This window comes from Elephantulus edwardii, unplaced genomic scaffold (assembly GCF_000299155.1).
Source record: "Elephantulus edwardii isolate Elephantulus edwardi_28Jun2011 unplaced genomic scaffold, EleEdw1.0 scaffold00203, whole genome shotgun sequence".
NCBI classification, from domain to species: domain Eukaryota; kingdom Metazoa; phylum Chordata; class Mammalia; order Macroscelidea; family Macroscelididae; genus Elephantulus; species Elephantulus edwardii.
In genome coordinates, this window is record NW_006399953.1 from 4744008 (window position 1) to 4752823 (window position 8816).

The 8816-nt window shown below is 35.4% G+C and overlaps 1 pseudogene; it reads right to left on the reverse strand.

Moving 5' to 3' along the window:
• Nucleotides 1–4462: 4462 nt before the first annotated feature.
• LOC102870207 lies at nucleotides 4463–8219 on the reverse strand (annotated as a pseudogene).
• Nucleotides 8220–8816: the final 597 nt, after the last annotated feature.

Consider the following 8816-nt stretch of genomic DNA (forward strand, 5'->3'; position numbering starts at 1 on the left):
CTCAAGGACCTGGCACTGACTGTCTCAAAGAATAGAGAAGAGAGGTACTCTGGCCTTGAACACTGCTGTCTAGTTACATCACAGAGGATTTCTTAAGGTCAAACAGAAGTCTGGTTGAGCCATGATTTCTAGAGGGCAATTGTCAGTCATCCTGGTTCAGGAAAACAAGACAGAAAAAACAATATAGAGTTCCTTCTCATAACATTGTCAGACCTGAGACATTATATATTTACAATAGCTTAACATCCACTAAGAGAAAAGAAAGAGAAAACCTTATGTAATGTCAAAATGTGTCTCTCTGGAGACTGAGGTGCATCTGATACAGGCCATGGTCTTTGCAATCACTTGTTATGCATCAGAGAGCTGGACAATGACTAAGGAGGATAGAAGGATAATTGATGCCTTTGAGCTGTGGTGTTGGAGAAGAGTATTGAGGGTACCATGGACTGCTAGGAAAACAAACAGATTCATCCTGGAAAGGGTCAAACCAGGTGGCTCCTTGGAGTCAAGGATTCTGTGGCTCCGTCTAATATACTTAGGACATGTTGTAAGGAGGGACCAGTCCTTGGAGAGGGATGTCATGCTTGGGAGGGTGGAGGGACAGCGCAGGAGGGAAAGCCGCTCTATGAGGTGGATTGATTCAGTGACTGGGGCAATTAGGATAGGTGTATCAGAGATCGTGCGATTGGCACAGGACAGAGTGGAGTTTAGGACTGTTGTACATAGGGTATCAATGAGTCGCAAGCGACTCAACGGCACATAACAACAACAACAATGTCAACAAAGCAGTAGTCTTCCTCACCGATCATGAAGAAACAAAATAAATCTTCTCCTAAAAACACAGAGCTCATGAATATTCCAGATAGAGAAAACCAGAATAAATATATTGATGTGAAGTTCTTTCAACAGCTACAGAAGATGCAAATGACAGAAGAAACAATGGAAACCATTAAGAGTGTAAATACCTCAGAGACAACAATCCAGAGAAATATATTGATGAGGAGCAGATTGGACAGCTACAGAAGAAAATGCAAAAGATGGAAGAAAGAATTGATAGTGCAGCTAAAGAAGTACAAGAACTTAAAAAATCATCACAAGACAGAGACTACAGCTAACACAATACTGGAGATAATGGAAAAGATTGAAAATGCAGTCCAGAATATCAGAACCAAATGACAGAAGTGTCCAACATGTTGGTGGGACAAAAAATATAGAACTGAAGGGATGGAACAAAGAATCAGTGAGCTGGAAGACAAAAGCTGCATCACAATCAAAATAGAAAAAAAATCAGAAATGAGATGTAAAGAAAATGAAGAATTAGATGTGGAATGACATCAAAATGAACAACATACGTTTGATTGGAATTCCAGAACACAGTAGTGACATGGATGTCACTGAAAAATTGTGGAAGAAATAGTAGAAGATAATTTCCCAGGTATTGTGAAGATTGGAGAAATCCACATACAAGAAGCACAGTGAATACCAAACAGACTAAATTCAAAAAGAAAAATATCAAGACATATCAGAGTTAAATTCTCCAAATTAAAAGATAGATAAGGATAGAATACTAAAAGCAGCATGACAAAGAGTCACCTATAAAATGGAAACAATTAGATTAAACTCTGATATCTCAGTGGAAACCATGAGAGGTAGAAGACAATGGGATGGCATATACAGAGAGTTGAAAGAAAATAATTGCCATTTGAGAATCCTATACCCAGCACAGCTCCCATCAACTATGAAGGATAAATTAGAATCTTTGCAAAAAAGAAGAAACTTAAGGATTTTGTGAAAACAAGACCAAAATTACAAAAAAAGATTTAAGTATAGTCCTTCACAAGGAGATGACAAAGAAGGGTAAATGGGCTATAGTGACCAGAAACAACAGAAAAAGAAACACAACAAATTGGCAATTGTAAAATCTGGACAATAATATTCATATTTAATGTGAATCCACTAAATATTCAATTAAGAGAAAAAGAGAAGAAAAATGGTTAAAACCAACACCTATCAATATGTTTCATATAAGAAACATCTAAAAAATAAAGAGAAAGACAGTCTTGAAATTAAAGGCTGGGAAAAAATATACCAAGCAAATGGCAGCCACAGAAAGAATGCCTTAACAAATTCAAAAACATTAAAATAATACAAAGTATCTTCTCAGATCTCAGTGCCATAAAACTAGAAATGAACCACAGGATGGTAAAGTTTACAATACCACTCATGTGGAAGCTAAATAGTTCTCTTAAAACACAGGTGTATTTTGAATGAAATAAAAAAGTTCCTTGAAACAAATGAAAATACAAATATACCAAACCTCTGGGATGCAGCGAAGACAGTCCTAAGAGGACAGTTAGTAGCAATAGGTACACACATAAAAAAAGGAAAAAAGAAGAAAAATAAGTGATCTAACTCAACATAGTAATCAATTAGAAAAAAAGAACAACATTTTAATCCTACAGCTTCTAGGAAAAAGGAAGTTATAAGGACAAAAGTGGAAATAATTTGAGATAGAGAACAGAAAAATAATTGATACCATCAAAAGACCAAGCTAGCCTGGATTTTTCAAAAGAGTCAATAAAATTGACAAACTTACTAAAAGGAGAAAAAAAAGACACATATAACACAATTAAGAAATGATGGAGGTGACATCACAATGGAATCAGAAGAAATTAAATCAATGGTATCAGGACAATCTGAAAAACTATACTCTGATAAATTAAAAAACCTACAGGAAATGGACGAATTCCTTGATATTCATTCTCTACCCAGATTGACCTGAACAGATGTAGAACACTTGAACAGTTCATAAAAAGACATTTCCAGTTAGAATTAGGGTGCATCTGAAGCAAACCCTGCATTTTCAATTGCTCTATATGAAAGTAATAATAAATAATGAGTAAGAAAGATGAAAGAAGAAGTGATGCCTTTGAATTGTCATTTTTGTCAAGAGGATTATGCCATGGACTGCCAAAAGAATAAACAAGTCTTCTTGGAGGAAATGTGACCAGGTTGCTCTATAGAGTTGTGGATGGTGAAACTTTACCTCTCATATATAGGCATTTTGTCAGGAGACATTGGTTCTTGGAAGAAGAAGGAAGAAAATATGTTGAGGTAAAGTAAAGGATCAGCAGAAGAAAAGACAACCTTCTGTGAGATAAAGTGACACAGTGACTGCAAGTTTGTACTTGAAGATAGTTGGGGATTGTGGAGATTGAACTGACTGATTATAGGTGCCTTCAACTCAACTGTGAATTACTGAGATTCTACAAACAACAGATTGAAACCTGGTCCTACCCTAGGCCTCACTGTCAAAATTACCTACATAAAGTTCAGGGAACTTTGGAAAGAGCTAAAGGAGCAAAAGAAGAGATAGAAAAACAAGAACTTTTACCAGAACACAACATAAATAAGAGTTCGTGAGTATGGTTCCTCAAGGCATAAAGACATAAAGTAAGCAGCAGATACAACTGAATGAAACCAAGCCATGACTATGGCTTGCAATGTTAATGCTGTGTTGCATGTGTGGACAGGCCTTTTCATTTGTCAAGGATAAAATCAAGGCTTGATCATCATTTGCATATTTTAATTGCTACTTTGAGTTCTGCACTGCTTTTGGTGAGATTAATTCTGAATACATATATAGTGAGAAATTCAATCTGTCTCATTTTGTGGTATACAGAAATCAGTCCTGAAGTTTTTCTACAGTGAACATAGATTTTCAAGACATTTTATTTCTTTCAAACTGCCATTAAATAATAATCTTGTAAAATGTTTAAGTACATAGCTTAGAGGAAATAAAATCATATTCAATCACAGAGGCTAGAATGGCATAGAAATTAGAGGTTATATCCTGATTGTATCATTTCTATAAAAATATGTTATGACAGAAATTTCAAAGGATTTCACATTGAAAATTACAGTTGAGAAAATTACTGTTCATAAAAAATAAAGGAAAAAAATAGCATGTTGTTATGTAGGCCTGTTTTGGTTCCTCAATGTTTAGAAAGTAGATTTCTATCTTTTTCTAATAGTTTGAAATAAATCTATTTAATGCTGTGTCCTTTAAGCAAGTACTCTTCTTTTTCTTCCTTCTTGCTCCCTTCAGATATACTCAGTTTTTATGCTGTTCCTTTTACTTCCCCAAAAAATATCTTTTAGGATTTAAAAATGTGAGAACAGTGTAAAGGAAAAATAAGCATATAATGTTCTTAGATCAATGGAAAAATAAAGCTTAACTTAGTAATAGTTTTAACTTTGGAGCAAACTTAAAGAGTTGTTTTGAAATAATTGGTACCTGTCAAGGTTGTTTACTGCAGTACTTGTTATAAGTCAGGGTTTTAATATTAGCACTGACATGAAATAAATGACAATACTAGCATAGCTCCCACTGTCTTAGAAAGATTTGAAGAACTGTGTAGCTAAGTCTTTGTAAAGATAACTATCTTACTGCCTATACTCCTTATGTGGTTACATCAGTTTCTTTTTGTAACAACGAAGTGTAAAAGAGAATTTAAGCTGCTGAAGATTTAACAGAAGAAACAGAGATGTCAGAAACTTCTTGATCATCAAACTTAAGCCACCACTGTCTTATTGCATTTTTACAAAAGACCAACATAGTGATTTCAAACAATAAACAATATAGTTCTCTCAAAATTTTTCTGTGGACCAATAACACTGTTACAAATAAAGATTTTTTGATCAAAAGTCTGTAGACTTCTTTATTTTCTATTTTCTTCTACCATCATAAGAAAAATATTTCAGATGCACTAAGAGCACAAGGGACAACGTTCATATTTTTACTGTTTTAGACAATTCTATTGAACTTTACAATGACTGCAGTAAAGTCTATTGTTGTCTGCCAGTTTTTTTTTTTTTAAATAATCTAAGGAAATTCTGCAATGTACATTTACTAGTGGATGCTAGTGACAGAGACAAATTCATAAAGGCCTGAAATATTGTTCTAGACTATATGACACATGAGGCACTGTACTGTGGGCTAGAACTGTCCCTGAAAAAAAAAACCACAAAAATATACTCATTGAGCTGCTTGTGATTTTGCCAAGCATGTTCCTCTGCTTTAATGTCATCAAGATGATCATTATTTTCACCTTTATGTTGCTCCTGCTTGTCAACTTTATTAGGTCTTCAGGGAGATCATCCATTAGGAACAGAAGCAGTTTTTGGGAATCTTGCTCACTGAAACCTGCACATTGGTAGTTGATCTTCCCAATGGTGATTTTTAAGTCTTTTAAGACTAATATACCTATCTTGCCCATAGGATTTGCATGATTATTCCAAATTATTTTGCCACTTCATCTTTATGCCCAACAAATTGGACCTGTTAATATCATCCTGATAAAAGCTTTGGTTGAAAATCAGCCAGATTAGGAGCATTATATAGGCCCTGCAAAAACAAACTTGTGTTACAATTATTCTTAAATTAGGAAGCCCAGTAAGAGCTGGCCCATGCCCTCCAAACACAGGGTTGAGGTTCCACTTCTGTGAAACATAAAGCTTGAGATTTCAGCTTTAGGGTAGAATATTAATTAGTTTTCTTGATATGGTTGGAGGTATTATTGGCTTCCTTTTCTCTTACTCTTGAACAATCTGGTTTATATCTGGACAGGAGTAGGAGCACTTCATTTGGATGGTTCCCTATCCTGTTCCTCAGGAATTTGTGGCTTTCCTTTAAGAGTTATAGTTGTGGAAAGAGGCACAGATGAAGGAGCCATTTCCAGTGAATACATAGAAACAATGTTCGTGGATGAATTGTAATGATGAAATGTTCCAGTAATTGGATCAATAAACTTGGTCCAACCTAAAGGCAATCCTAGTACAATCTTCCCACTCCTTCATCTGAGTTTTTGTCAAAGATTCTCATTATGCTCCTTTTCTTCTGTATTTTCTCTAAGTTGTTGTCTTTAAATTTTCTGATTGTTCTTTGATTTTTTACAAACTTTCCTGAGCTTCAATCTTCTGTCACATGGGTAGAGGGGACATCTCCTGCTGACATTTTCTGCACTTTCAGAATTTGGCATCACTTCCTTCTGTCTCCCACAGATTTCTTGGCTCCTATAATCCTACTTTCACTTCTGCTTTGTATGTAGACTTCTATTATTATTTTTTTTCCCGATGGTTTTCCTGAGGATAATTTATCTTTTTTCTTGGTTTGTTCACTTTCTCTTTTCTATTTGCTTTGTTGATTGTTGTTGTTCTTTCTCTTTGATTTTATTTTCTTTAGTTTCTTTTTTCTTTCTGGCTTTTGCTCTTGTTCATCCCTCCTCAATTTCTCTTTCTGCTTTTGTTGCCTTTCCTGAGTTCGTCCTCTTGTTTGCTTTTCTCCATTAGGAGAATTGTTTCTGCATAAATAGAAGCCTTTTCTTCATCTGTTAATGTGATGACTGTTAAGAGTCAAATATTGGCTTTGTAGAATGTCCACATTTTTTTCATTTTGAGAAGACTGTTATTACTAGTCTGTAATTTCAGATTTTGTATTATGATCACAACATAATTTTATTGTTGGCTTTAGTACAATTAATCTGTGGAACACTCTTTATAATAGGCGCTAGCTGTACAGCAGGTGAAGCATCTGATTTAGAGGTAGCAATTGGCTCAAGAGGAACTGGTATTTTAAGTGGTCTCAATTTGTCATCTTGATAGAGATTTTTCAATTCTCTATTTCATCTACTTGTACTGGAGGATGCAACAGTTCAGCCATAGATTTAAAAGACACTGGCTCTTCCAGTGATGGGTAAGTAAAATTAAATGAGCTAGTCCCCTCTTCATTCTTGCCTCATGGTGGTGGGGTGATTTTAACATTTGTTGTACTCTGAGGATAGTAGAGAAGCTAGTTTTCATAACCTCCTTCTGAAACTAAAGGCTCATTGTGCAGGACAGTTTTATTTTCCCACTTGAAAATTACTTCTTTTGGACTTTTTGGAGTTGTTCCAAGCTATAAATCTTTTGCAGAACTAAGCCAGTAAAGAAGTTTAACATAATCCACATTTCCTCTCATCTCCCATCTATCTTTTAGAATCATCTGGGAAGTTTGCTTCAGTTTGACAAGTAGTGTCTCCTGGCCTGCTGGCTTCTTCAGGAGCAATGAGGGAATTTGAAAGACCAGAATTCTGGTAATTTTGCATTCATCAAGCATCCGTTATAAACAAGGTGACGTTTTCGTTCATCACCATTACATGTAGTTCCTTTGCTGTAAGCGTTGTTTCTCATGTGTGGCGCTCATGAGACTAGCAAAGCAGAATGTGATTCCAGAAAGGCTAGAGCTTCCTCAGGCTAATAGCACTGAGGAATTCCAGAACCTCTGCTTTTATTAGCATCCAGAAACAAAGAAATAGTTCACAGAAAAATGGAAACTTTAAGGATTACTTCACAGGGCCTATATGGGACAGGTACACAGATGATAAAAGACATACATTCAAGCAAGACTTGTTTGTATTCATAAAGTGTGCTTTCTTACATTTGGAATAACCTTATCAAGAGCAGGGACATTTGTTTCTACTCTAAGAGGAATGAGTGTTTGAAGATGTATGAGAACTGCTTGCAGTCCTCTTTTTCAGAGAGCCTCATCAGAGCTACTGGCAATCTTCCTTCTGAAGACAACTCTATGTGCAAGACACACAGCCATGTCTCAAGGCTATAGCATTTTACATTCTTTGCCCCTTACAGTGAGTGATCTACTCTCTCTCAACTCATTTCTTTCTGTCATTTCACCATCAATCTTTGTCATTTATCTTTGGAATACATTGCACTGACTAAAGAATGTTTAGCTGACATGTCACCAACTTCTCCTCCTCCTTTCTTCCTTTGCTATTGTTGTAGTTGTTTTTCCTCTTGTTTGCCCATCAAACTGTTTCACAAAGGATTTTTTTCTAAATTTCAACTTCTTTATATCTGAGTTTAAGTTTCTCAGAGAGTCTTTTGGCTTCTTCAATAGTTTTTTTGATGTCTGAAGGCCCAATAATTGAATGAAAAAACGTAGTCATACTCTTGCTTGAAATCAGGTATTTAGCGTATAGTACACAGGCCTTTTTCTCATCATGATCTAATCTGCATTTCTCTGTCGTCTTGAAGGTCTTTGAGACACTCTGTACATAACTCATAGTGATTTTTTTCTCAGGTTTCATTTCTGTCTTCTAATTTGGGTATTTTAATTAAGAACGGAGGTAGAATTCTTTAGGAATTAAAGTCACAACAAGCATGATGACTAATCTTTACTGTATTACTTTTGAAAGAAATTTCTGTGGTGTTAGGTGAGTTTCCTCATAGCCAAAGGCCCATCTTCCCTAAGCCAAGGAAGAAGCAACCTTCACTATATGGAAAGAAGTTCACCTAGCTCATCCCCTTTTCCCAATATACACTGCCTAAAGGAGTTTTTCCTGAATTTTGGATTAAAATATGAAATATGATATACTAATCAGAAACTACTAAATGGGAGTTATCAAAATTGTCTAAATACACTGACTGTTTTATTTCAGTGGTTTTTGTTTGTTTTAATTTTGAGGAATTTGGTAGTTGAGCTATTTTCTTTTGGATATCTTTTGGGATATCCCTATTGTTTAAAAATGTGTCCACATTCACAATAGCAAGGAGTTGGAAACAACCTAAGTGCCCATCAACAAACGAATGGATAGAAAAGCTGTGGTATATTCGCACAATGGAATACTACACTGCATTGAAAAACAAGGAACTCATGCAATATTATTCAAAATGGTTGACTCTGGAGAATATTATGCTGAGTGAAATATCCCAGTCACAAAAGGACAAATATTGCATGGTGCCACTGTTGTAGAATGGGA